This window comes from Octopus sinensis, linkage group LG16, assembly GCF_006345805.1.
Source record: "Octopus sinensis linkage group LG16, ASM634580v1, whole genome shotgun sequence".
Taxonomy (NCBI): domain Eukaryota; kingdom Metazoa; phylum Mollusca; class Cephalopoda; order Octopoda; family Octopodidae; genus Octopus; species Octopus sinensis.
This window is the reverse complement of record NC_043012.1, coordinates 51508719-51522696: the sequence shown is the minus strand read 5'-3', so window position 1 is coordinate 51522696 and position 13978 is coordinate 51508719.

Below are 13978 nucleotides of genomic sequence, written 5' to 3'. Positions count from 1 at the left end.
TTGCTTCTCAGTTGCTTGACCTCAACCACTTGAGCATGACAAAATGTGCATCTCTGTTCATGAGCAGGAGTGGTTGGACATCATCATAACTACGTGCTAAGTGGGATCTTTGGGGGTTCCAAAAAGTTTAACAAAATAAAATTTCAAGGCTTTATTAGCCGTTTTCACAGTTTCCAGGGGAACTCAAATAGTAAAAAACAGTTGCTACTCAAGGACATAAATTGTTACACAGTATTATTACTTATCAAAACATCCTTTTATATAGTATTTGAATTCACTCATTCACCCATCATTATGTGTACACCGTCCAGCAATCAAATGATAAAATCGAATATTGTAAACCCGAGTAAACTTGATCTAATTTTCCACAGAAACCTAAGATTTATATAAAACTTATGTAAAACTCCTATCAAACATATATGAAACTCTTAATGCTTTATTAAATGTCATATCAATCGTATAGCTGTTAATCGTTGAACATTTCAAAATTTTACCAATACTGGTTAGTATACAGTGACCATCATTCCATATCTTATTCATAAGTTAATGTTAATGACACCCAGAAAGAGGTGCTTCTTCGACTCAGCAAACTGAAGGGTGCGTTGTCCTGAATACCTACTCATGCATAAATTTCTATTCAGGAATGAGTGCATTTTTCCGTTGCTACTATCACATTAAATATTAGAGTGGTTGAGTAACGTCACTGCTCGGCTGCTCATGGGTGGCTCTCTAGCCTACTTTCTTGGACATATTGTTGTATGAATGTCCTCAGTCTAACCTAAGGCTACAAAATATCCATTTACCATTTGTGCGTAGAAAGTAACATTACGATTGTTTGACGTAAAGAAGCTATATAGGCGCAGGAGTGGCTGTGTGGTAAGTAGCTTGCTAACCAACCACATAGTTTCGGGTTCAGTCCCACTGCGTGGCATCTTGGGCAAGTGTCTTCTGCTATAGCCCCGGGCCGACCAATGCCTTGTGAGTGGATTTGGTAGACGGAAACTGAAATAAGCCTGTCGTATATATGTATATATATGTATATATATGTGTATGTGTGTGTGTTTGTCCCCCTAGCATTGCTTGACAACCGATGCTGGTGTGTTTACGTCCCCGTCACTTAACGGTTCGGCAAAAGAGACCGATATAATAAGTACTGGGCTTACAAAGAATAAGTCCCAGGGTCGATTTGCTCGACTAAAGGCGGTGCTCCAGCTTGGCCGCAGTCAAATGACTGAAACAAGTAAAAGAGTAAAAAGAGAGTATATATCGATAACAAAATGACGTCGCTCTTGCATTCAGCTCTAGAATTATAACTAGCTGGTTCCAGCGGCTTGAAGGAAAACGTAGCAAAGTGTAACAACATATGCTACCTATAAAATCTACTGCACTATTATTACCACTTCACTTGTACTTCATATACATCCTGTTTGGGGGCACAGGCTCACATATATATGATGAAAACACGTAACCTTGTTTTTCGAGGGGATTTACTATTACTCTGTTACGTCAGTTTGTCGGTTCGTTCTCCTTCACAGTGGAGTGAATATGTTATTTTTGTACGCATCACATACTAGGTTCAATCCCGTTGCGCTGCATTATTGGCACATATATATTTTTTCACAGTTTCGTGTCAATCCGTAAATTTTGAGGCGAATTCGGTAGAGAGGAAACTGTATAGAAGCGCCTAGGCTGGATAATACATTTAATTCAAAAGTAGAGTCTTGTCACACTGTGTCACGCTGATTCTGCCTGTATATTACAATGAAGGCACACTTCTGTAAAAATGTTTAGCTGGTTAACTCTATGGACAGGTGATTAGGTTGATTAAATAACGGAATCGTCTACATCGATGATGAACCATCTGTATGTATATACATATAATATATGAGTGTATATGAGTGTAGGTATGTGTGTTCATATTCATTAATCTTCAAGATTAAACGTTTTATTTATCAATACATACTTTAAATACTGTTTGGGTGTATCGGTTTTATGTGACTGAAAAAGAGAGAAGCCTAAAAATATATAAGCAAAAGTTTTTGCAAAATATCGAAATATAGGCGCAGGAGTGACTATGTGGTATGTAGCTTGCTTACCAACCACATGGTCCCGGGTTCATTCCCACTGCGTGGCACCTTGGCCAAGTGTCTTCTACTCTAGCCTCAGGCCGACGAAAGCCTTGTGAGTGGATTTGGTTGACGGAAACTGAAAGAAGCCCACCGTATATGTATATATATATATATATACATATATATATATATATATATATATATATATATATATATATATATATGTGTGTGTGTGTGTGTGTGTGTGCGTGTGTGTGTTTATGTGTTTGTGTTTGTCCCCCTCCAACATCGCTTGACAACCGATGCTGGTGTGTTTACGTCCCCGCTACTTAGCGTTTCGGCAAAAGAGATCGATAGAATAAGTACTAGGCTTACAAAGAATAAGTTTTGGGGTCGATGTGCCCGACTAAAGGCGGTGCTCCAGCATGGTCACAGTCAAAACTGAAACAAGTAAAAGAGTAAAAGAGTATATAATGAAGCAAATGTCCTCTGGATTCACAATTGGAAGTATCAAATTTTAAACCTTATATCAGGTTACCATCAGCATTATTTTTATGAGACTTTCATTACTCTCTGCCTTGAACTAATTTTCTGTGACATACCTTGCTTTAATCTTCCCTCTTCTCTCTGATTTTTCGCATTGTATTCCCCTCCGTATATTTTACCTCCTCTAACGCCAGTATCACTCAGTGCTGCGTTTCTAACCTGGGCTTTGTTTTATTGAACAGAATCTGCTAGTTAGTTAAATAGTCTTCACTATCCTTTTATATTTCACGATTCTACAAACTCTGTGAAGCTTCATATTTTCGTAAACCTCAACATAACCGCTTAGCACCACCGATACTATGTTCGTGGGCACATTGATTAAATTAGCTTTCATTGAATATAAACTTGTGATTTCACCCGCTGTTATGATGAAAATTATTCTTTTGTTTGAAACAAGAAACGCTATGCTAAAGTATAGGGTTTCAATCACAGCTTTATATTTTTCATTGAAATCAAAAATGTAAAATATAGCGTATAAATTGAAGTAATATATTCACTGTCTACGTGAAATAATGTCTCTTCAAGGAACTGATGTGTCTGAGAAAAGAACACGTCTAACATAATACGGTAATAATTTCCTGACAATTTATTCTGTAATAACAGTTTTGTTCCGTTCAGACACTCAAATTGACTTAATTTGCTTACGACTCAAAACAGTTTAATCTGTTTGCCTGAACACACTGTATCATCAAGACGCAAAAGGTTAACCTTTCTCTTTGTTTAGGCCAATGCTACTAAATACAGCAGCTGTGATTCTCATCCGAAGGTTCAAATGATAATGCACATGTTTTAAGTGTAAAAGAAAGGTTAAATTATTTAAAACTGCTTCGAAATTGATGTCTTAATTCAATTCAGTGAGGGGATAAATAAATTATGCAGTGTTCCATGAATGTGAGATTTAAAACTAAAGTCTTAGAGATTTTTATTTCTAATTCAGAAGACATAATTATATAGGACATATTTAATTCGTTATTTATAAGCAGTCACCCATATAGCTGCACTTTTAGCAAATAAATATCTCCATGTTTACCGAGAACATTTACTTTTGAATATCTTCCAATACGATGTACATAATGTCAATAATTTTGACGAAGTACAAGTTGAACTGTAGCAGTTAACTAAGTACATTCGATAAAATCAATTGAACTATATTATTGCCATATAAATTATCAACTTCTAGGCTGGAGTTGCAATACGAAATAGACTCCGAGAAATGTAGACCAAATGCGAGTAGTACATATTGAAAATAAAATGATTTATATATTTCACTGCACTAGAGATCATACCTAATTTTTATGAGATAGGAAATTTTATACGTTCGTAAGGTGTCAGTAATGGTTGGAAAATAAAGAGTAGTGGCAGATAAAATTAAATAATTGAAATTTTCAATAATTACTTTGCAAATGACGTCGTTAAAGAATGTATTCATCTGGACATCAATCAAAACACTTAAAGTATACATTATGTTAATGACCCTATATGATTTTTTTCATGATTTGTCTGAAACTATCTGAAAACTTAATCCAGTATTTGAAAATATTTATGATGTTTTTACCAAACAAATAATTTTGGATTTGAACCAAATTATAAGGAAGCATTGTATATCTGACCTTATGGGTAAATACACACAATTATATATATATATATATTGTCATTCCTTGATCAAATAACGCAGAGCTTGAGGATTTTCAGATTCACTTATTCCGAATATTTTTAACCTTATGCATTCGCTGAATTTGCCTCTTAATATATGTGGCATATATGTTGTTATAATAACTTCTGATTCTCCATTAGAATTGGCCAGCATATTGCTCTCCCAACCTGGTCATTGTACATTCGTAATTTGTCAGTAATGGTTTTCTTTTTTTGGTTACTATGACGAAATTGCCATGATTTTCAGTACAGATATTAAAAGGAAATATGTGCCCGTGCATGATTATTTCCGTCTAACACACACACACACGCACACACACGCACATACACACACACACGCACGCACACACACAACAGTGTATAATATATTTATGCTTGCTTTAAATTGCTTTTCACTCCGATTGAGTATTTTTTCTGCAGGTATGTGTGGGTGTATGAGTATATGTTTGTGTGTGTGTGTGAGTGTGTTTGTGTGTGAGAGAGAGAGAGGGAGTGTGTGTGTGTGTGTATTGATATATATATATATATACATACATAAATATATAAATATACATGTATGTGTATATATCATGATATATTTATGCATAACTCGAACAATTTTTAATTTGTACTGTCTCTATGTCTTACTAGTTTCTAAAATAATTTTTCCTACACGCACACACGCCCACACACGTGATTATTTGCTTGTTTGTGCATTTATGTTGGTGCTTGTGTGTATATATTTGTAGGTATTTTCATCTACGATTGTATACGTATATATGTTACCATTATGAAACAAGCAAAAAATCATAAAAACGGTAACATCGTTTTCTTTCCTAATTTTAACGTCGGAAGAAAAACAACGATAAATACTGTAATTGGATTAACTAAACGGTGTTATACAGTTTAGTTTTCGTCATTGTGTCCATGGAAACGTAGGTAATAACTGCTCATCTGTGTTTAAAATTATCTCAAGTAAATACAAAACTTGTTTTAATAGTATTTGATTATTCTTTACCGTAACACGACGAACTGATAAAACATTTAAAAGATACTCCATTAAAGTGTCTACGTGAGTAACGTCTTTATTTATTTGTCACCACTTTTATTTTTTATTTGTTCGCTTAATCCTGAGTGGTTGGCTCAATACATCGCAGAGTGTAGCATATGCACCTAGTTATTCGATACCTAGACTTATGTCTACTCATGTTTCAGATATGAGGAAATGTCTCTGGTTATAGAGTAAAATTTTGGCCTCCTAACGCTTATTTCAGAGGCCTGGAGTATGGATAGTATACTCTGCACTCTTCCCCTACCTTAACCAATAAAAACGAAACAAAATCATTTAGGAATTTGTCACGCCCTTAGTCTATGTCTTTATATTTCAGTATCTTTCTGGTATATTCAACGATATTTCATGAGAATTCTCATGAGTTATCATTCAGGTCTTTTTTTTTTTACCGAAAATTCAAGTAAGATATTAGCAAGAACATGTTGAAAATAATCCAATAGCTTATTAATTTCCAGTGTTCCCTAACACCGGCGCTAAAAGAGTATTACATGGAACATTGTTAGATGCAAAGACTTAACTATTCCGAATATCCAGGTTGATGCTTGCACATTCCTATTTGAAAAGCAATAGGTTCAATCGGTCTTCAAAGCAAAAAGTGGAAACCGTAATATTATTGATTTTTGATTTCAAAGTTGGCCAGCAAGTCATCAATGTCAGGGGTGAGTCGGCTACATCGACGGCAGTACTCAGTAGGTACGATTTTCTCGACCTCGAAAGGTTAAAAGACAAAGTCAAACACGGCAGAATTCGAACTGATAACATGAAGACGGGCGAGTTACCACAAAGCATTTTGTCTGGGGTGCTAACGATTTAGCCACCACGCCGCCTTAAAGGAATGAAAGCTATAATACTGTTAATTATACACGCAGAGGTGCATGTGATATATATATATATATATATATATATATATATATATATATATATATATATATGTGTGTGTGTGTGTGTGTTGTGTGTGTGTGTGTGTTTGGAAGCACGGGGCTTGGTGGTTAAGTTGTCAGCATCATGATCGTAAGATTGTGGTTTCGATTCCTGGACCGGGCGAAGCGTTGTGTTCTTGAGCAAAACACCTCATTTCACGTTGCTCCAGTTCACTCAGCTGGCAAAAATGAGTAACGCTGCGATGGACTGGCGTACCGTCCAACTGGGGAACGCATACGCCATAGGAACCGGGAAACCGGGCATATGAGCCTCGCTAGGCTTTTAAAAATGGCGCATATATTTTATATATATATATATACATATATGCGTGTGTGTATGTATATATATGTGTGTGTGTTTTTGTGTGTATACATATACATATACTGACACAAACCTACACAAGTATATATATATATATATATATATATATATATACTTTATGTTTATAATTATTCAAGTAATTATTCAAGTTGTGTGTTTCTATAAGATTGCGTGTGATTTGTGACTTTCGTCAGAGACAGAACCATGCTGCTTTCTGTTGTTTTCCTTTCCGTTCATATCCTCAAATTACATCACAGCTATTATGTGTCTATTCGTATCAGCGATCTAAAAAGTTTACGTATTTTAACTCCACTTCAATTTTAGAAATTAGGATGAAATATGCGACGAAATATTTGATAGTTCATAGTTGACAATAATATAAAATTCTGAGACAAAGACGAATAGAAGTTTTACATATTATAATATAGTCAAGGAACTATGTTGTGATTTAGTTGCATGTAGAAGAAAATATTTCAACGAAATTCGGTGTTTATTGGTTCTTAAGCGAAGGAAAACTTTATCTTAAAGCGTTAAGTACTTCAAAATATATACTCGTAAATCCTGTATAAAAATCTATATTCGTATGTGTCATAATCGTTATAAACAATTAGAATTCAATGTTAATATTTTATATAGTCAATTACTTATATTAATATTCTACCAACATAGCATTATCTAGTTATATAAGCATATACAGGCTTTTTGGTTTGCACATTCTGGAATTATTTTCTATGAATCCTGCAGCGGATTAAAATTTTTGTAAATTATGGAAACCTCAGTTCATGTATCAAATTGTCAAAGAAGCGTTCCACTCTACGAATATGATACTTTGTACCATTTTTTAAAAAAAGATTCTTCATAAACATGATCGACTGAGGAAAGAAAAGCAGAAAAATACCAGACAAAAGCTGCAAAGGCGTCTAGTAGCTATATCAAAAGAACATTTCGAAAATAAACCCGCCTTCTACTGTAGTATCAATGTAATCAAGAACGCGATGAGAAACAAGAAAAGGGGTACGCATCCATGTTGTCACCATCTCTCGATGCGGCAACATATAAAGTGAACTGCGAGCACTGAGTACATTATCATTTTCGTTGTCAGAATATATATGCATACACGTATACATTGGGTTGTAGAAGATTTGCTGGTATGATATTTATTCCACGGTTCACATGTGGTTCTATAATGTACTGGTGACAAATCATATGCCAAGTTCCAAAGGACAAGAGAAAGTGAGAGAGAGAGAGAGAGAGAGAGAGAGAGGGATATGGAGAGTGAGAGAAATTGTTATATAACGAAACAATCAGTCAGGATGTCAGACCGTTCTTGAAATCCCCTCTTATTTAGTATGTACCGACATACATTCATACACACATACACTCATACATGTATATATGCATGTATACACGGAATTTATATCTACTTTTTCAAAAAAAAATTATGAAGGCCTTGAAAGGGGATGTCACATTATTATGAATTACTACTATGTGGCCTCTTATGAAACTGATGTGTGCTACGTAGGCTCCTGTTAAGAAACTTTAAAATTAGACACACACTTTTTGAATTTGCACTGGCTTCTGTGACTTTGTGCAAACGCACTGATCTCCATAGCTAAGACCGCATAACAGTTGCAGTAACATCAATGCAATTGCAAAGAAGCAGCGAATTATATACATTGTACGACGAGTTGGAAATATACGACTAATATATGTATCTGTATAAACAAGAAAAAAAACTAACTATTAAGTAAAACTGCTATGCTTTGCTGTATTTGGTTGGAATATTTCAGGCCAGATGACTCGTCACTATAGAGTCAAAAGTCTATCGAGGAAAAAAAAGAGAACTTTTCTCGTAGCCATTCAAATTTAATGACAGCAGTTCATCTGTGTTGCATGATGACATACGATACTTAGCATGATTTATTCTTTGAAACTTTCAAATTTTGCGTGCAACCATCCAATCTTACCATATGGCTAGACGCCTTTCGTTAATTAACAATTCACAGAACTGAACCACAGAGGAATGATTTTCACGATGTGATTGACTTTTATTTTAATTTCTTTCTAATCTGACGCATCCCTTGATAATTGTTGTTATAACAGTTATGAAAGGTTTTGATAGTGTGATTTGAAATTTTCCGTGTTAACAGTTTTATTTTAAATGTTTACTATTCAAAAGTCTTCCAATGGAGCATTTCTTGGTTTATTTTGATATCTAGTTCATAACCAAATTGACCTTTTGCTCATACGGAATAAAACAAAATAGAAAATTGTATTAGAAAAATGTTTACTTTCACGTATTCATGAGAAAATATTTCCAGACTGCTTTCACCGTGTTTTCTCCAATTTCAGCTTGTCAGCGCTCCGGATATAACTTAAGAGTTCCATTAATTGCCAGTTAATTGCAATCTCAGGATTGGAGACAGTCCGTTTCGTTGGATAAGCAGTGAGTTAATGTTCAAGAATGGGAGGAAAACTGCTTGATATCTGCTGTAAAAAAGTATTTAATTTTAAGCATAATGGGTAACGAACTACTATAAGAAAGATATACGATATAAGTATGATATACTTTGCTGCTAATTTATATACGGATTCTAAACTTAATTTTTCTCAGGAATGTAAGCAAAGAACATAAAGCGTAAGAAAATATAAAATACTAAAGTACACATAGAGTCAGTTATTTATAATAATATTCTACCAACATAACTTTATCTATTTACATCAGTATATACAGGCTTTTTCGTTTGCACATTCTGGGCTTATTTTCTATGAATCCTGCAGCGGATTAAAATTTTCTAAATTATGGGATCCTCAGTGTATGTATCAAATTGGCAAAGAAGCGTTCCACTCTACGAATATGACACTTTGTACCATTTTCTTACAAAAGATTCTACATTTTTTCTGGAATCTAGATTCAAGCTTGTGGCTGTATTCAATCTTTTATCTTAAACACATTTTAATTATATTCATATTCATATTTATTAGTGCAAACATGGCTGTGTGGGAAGAAAGTTACTTCGCAACCACATGGTTACGGGTTGAATCCCACTGCGTGAGACCTTCGGCATGTAACGTCCGCTATATCCTCGGGTCGACCAAATCCTTTTGGGTGCATTTGGTAGACGGAAACTCAAAGAAGCCTGTTGTAGATATATATATATATACAATGGTGTATATATACGCACACACACACACATATATATATGTGTGTGTGTGTGAGTGTGTGTGTGTGAGTGCATGAGTGTGTGTGTATGTCACCACCACCACTTGACAACTGGTGTTAATGTGTTTACGGTCCAGTAACTTAGCCTTAAAAATACCAATCTTAAAATTAAAAAAAGTACTGATACAGATTTGTCTCACTAAATTTTCTTAAAGAATTGCCCCAGCATAGCTGCAGTCTGATGACTGAAACAAGTAAAATATAAAACATATAAATAGAGTACAACTAAAATTATAAGTATAAGTTAAAAGTTAAAGTAGTAAATATTCCAGATCTTTGAATATCATTAAAATGTATTCAAGGCACATTGACTGGAATGTAGAATGTATTTTAACTTGAATAATCAGAGATTTTCTTCATAGTGACTCACAACTTTCGTGTTCCTCTTTTTAAGTTATTTCCATCAATCAGATTTTAAATTACCCTTATAGTCAATGCAGAGTGTAACACTTCTTGAAAAGTTGAGATTTATCATATCAGTGTAGGACTGACTATTTGATGTAATGCGTCAATGTCTAGTGAAACTGCAATGGGAGCTGTGTGCTTCAGTAACATCCTAAACGGAAGGCATGTTAGATTTCACTGATCAATCATTGTCTTCTAAAGCAGTAACTGGCTTCCTTCTGACAATTGGTTGCTGATGTGCAAAATCGGAAACAGTTGCTTAGAACTATAAACAACAGCTTCGTTTCTTGTGTGTTGAAGTGCATCTTATGCCTACTTTGAAATTCTGGGAGAAGTAGACACATGCGAAAAACTTGACTACAGATGTTTCGCTAAATATGTATTATAAGACAATCATTCGGAAATCACTTGGTACTGTTGCAGGTTAAAGTAATAACCTATGAGTGACATTATATATTGCTCTTTATGTTATTACAATCGATCGATGGTACTGGCAGTGTTCGACCTTTTGTGTTCAAAGGGCCTATTTACTCAATATTTATTTACATACATTGACATAGAGCTTTATATATTGATACCCGTACTGTTATCGAGCACGAGTATCAATATATAAGCTTAACACGAGAAGAAACAGTAAACATATTAAAAAAAGTAACTTCACCCTTCATCGGAGAAATATATGTAGGAAGCCTTGATAATTCCAAAAGAATTTTAGTATTATTTGTTTTACATTTTATTTTATGGCTTATTCTCATTGTGCTTACGTTAAGTTTGGTTTCTATGTCAGTTGATCAGATGTAATATATGCGTACATAAGAAAACTCCCAAAACAACAGCGCCAGCTCGCCTGTATCCTGGAACGAGATATTTTGAATGTATGCATATATGATTTATTTTTTCAGATATGAAACTGCTTGGATATATATATATATATACGTATCGATAAATATGTTCGTATATGATCTATACCTTTTGAAACTTATAGACAATTCTTTGACTCATAAAAAAGGAACAGCGATATAGATATACATGTCGAATGTCAAGAAAAAATATGCCACATGATTTTAGAGTTCCTGTTATATATTGTAAATACATAATGAATCTGATTTTAAATGAGAAGCTCTGTATCCTTGGATTGTTATTTAGGAATTTGTAAGGTGATCAACTGCGCATGTGCTTATGAATATACAGGCACAGGAATAATCTCCATAGTGAAAAATTAAGATCAGAAATATTTAATGTTGTGTTCTCTCGATATTTTCACATTTCCTGAGTAGGTGACTTTCTCAGTATAGCATAGTATTTCTCTTGTGATTTCTGCGCCATGCATATATTTCTGCAATTCAATGTTGAAAATATATTTAATATCGTAGAATAGTTCTGCTATTCACGAGTATGTATGTATGTATGTATGTATGTATGTATGTATGTATGTATGTATGTATGTATTTATGTATTTATGTATGTATATATATATATACATATACATACATATATATATATTATGTTTGTGTGTTTTTCTTTGTGTGTGTACGTGTGTGTGTGTATGTATGTATATATGTGAGAGTATCTGTGCAGTGTGCATGCGTGTATGCATGAATCTGTACCAGTTTGCATAATCGGAGTGAGAAATAAATTCATTCGATCATTAATGTCCTGCATAATATGTCCTAGTAAATAATATACATTTGTGCTAATAACGAAGTTTCATTAAATACAGGGATAACGAATTAATTGCTGAATATCTCACTGGTTCTATATAAACACTTAGAAATCGTAGAAATGGTTGCCCCAGAATTGATAAGATGCACTAACAGGTAACAGTTAAAATATAAACTGGAATTGTGTGAAATTTGGTAATGGAAATTTGTCAAAACGAACGGTGATATGCTTCCAGCACACGTTTCAATTAAATTTGCCATGAATTGCTGTGGACGTTTTAAAAAGTGTATAATTACTCTACCGCTAAAGGTGGGTATATCTAAAAATATTTAATAAGATGACTATTGTCAATGAAATCTGCGGGCAGTAAGTGAAATCATTATTAAAACATTTTTATTGAATGAAATATTTTCATTAGAATGTACTTTAGAGCAAAATAAATGCTGCTGATCAAATCATTATTAGTTAAGATTGTTTAAAACATCAAATCTGGTCTCTCTATGTTAGGCCATATATTATGAATCACTCATCAGATTTAAATGTTTTAGTTCGTACAATAAAAATGTCTCGTTTTAAAACTTGGGAGTAGGTTACCTTACATGTATCATTTATCCGTTACTTTTTTCAGTCCTTAAACAGTCATTAGACAGTGAACATTCTGGGGCATCGCCTTGAAAAATTTTTAGACGAACGAATCGACCCCATTACTTTTATTTAAAGCCCGGTACTTATTGCTTCGTTCTTTCTTTTGCCGAACCGGTAGTTACGCGGACGTAAGCACACCAACACCGGTGGTGGGGAGGGCAAACACAGACACAAAGATCGACATAGATATAGCCATATATATATATATATTTATATATATCAAATCCACTCACAAGGCTTAGTCCAACCGAAACTCAGTAGAAGACACATGCCACGCAGTGGGACTAAACCTGAAACGATATATTTGGGAAGCAAGCTTCTTACCATGTTGCCACGCTTGTGCCTATGATTTCTCGATGAAATTTTCACATGCAGAAGACCGAGTTTATTTAAGACGCTTTTACCGATACACATTTTATAGGGCAATTACAAATATTGCAACGCAATATTTTACCGGTGTAAGTTAAGAAATTAGATTCTTGTGTTGATAACTAAACAAGTAAGGAGTAAGTGAGTAAGTGAGATGACAAAACGACTAGGTGAGTAAGGATCTGTTTGCAAGTGCAGATAAAATGCAATTTCAATTCTCGACTCAACTTTGCAGGACTTTCGATTTCTGTTTCACATGCCGGAGACCGAGTTTATTTAACACGTTTTTACCGATACACATTTTGTTGGGTAATTACAAATATTACAACCAAATTTAGGCGAAATTCATAAACAAGGTAAGCATTTTTAAAGTTGCAATTTATTTATAAGTTTAGCTAATCCTAACAATTATTCTCTATGCACCATCGCAACAAAATGTTTGTACGTGGTAGATCTTTTCAAAATGCGTTACGAGACGCCAAACATATTAATAATGACAATGTTACATAATAATTAAAGATAGAATTATCTTCTTAGAGAAGTCGAATAACTAACTTTTGTAATAAAGTTTACTGCGCCCTGCAACATTGTTTGGAAAACGTTAACATTTTCTGGTCTTTATATCGAAATAGACTTCCAAAACTGTAAGTCAATCATCGACCGTAGCGTATTTGCTGACCTGATAATTTTCATATGATTTTCCATTGATTGTGTTTGGGTTTCATCTTCCGTACTAACAAACTCAGCCAGTAGTTCATATCCAATTCTTGAATATCGTACTACATCATATTTGGTATAAGGAAGTTGGCTGACTATAACATTGGCTCCTGTATGCAATATTCAAGTCTATCATAACAGCAGCGTATCATATTATATCGAAATATCAACCGCCTCTCGCGTCATAGTCCGCTGAAAACATGAGGCGCTATAATCAGACGATGTCTATGGTGTGTCCATCTTATTTATCTCGTTTTGTCAAAATTCTCAATTTTCCATTGTATCACTCATTACTGTTTTATTTATTTGCAACAGGAACCATAGCATGAGTAACATTTGTTAGTTGGATGGATAGACATGATTGAACGTATCTATTTTTGCAAAACATTCGCATCA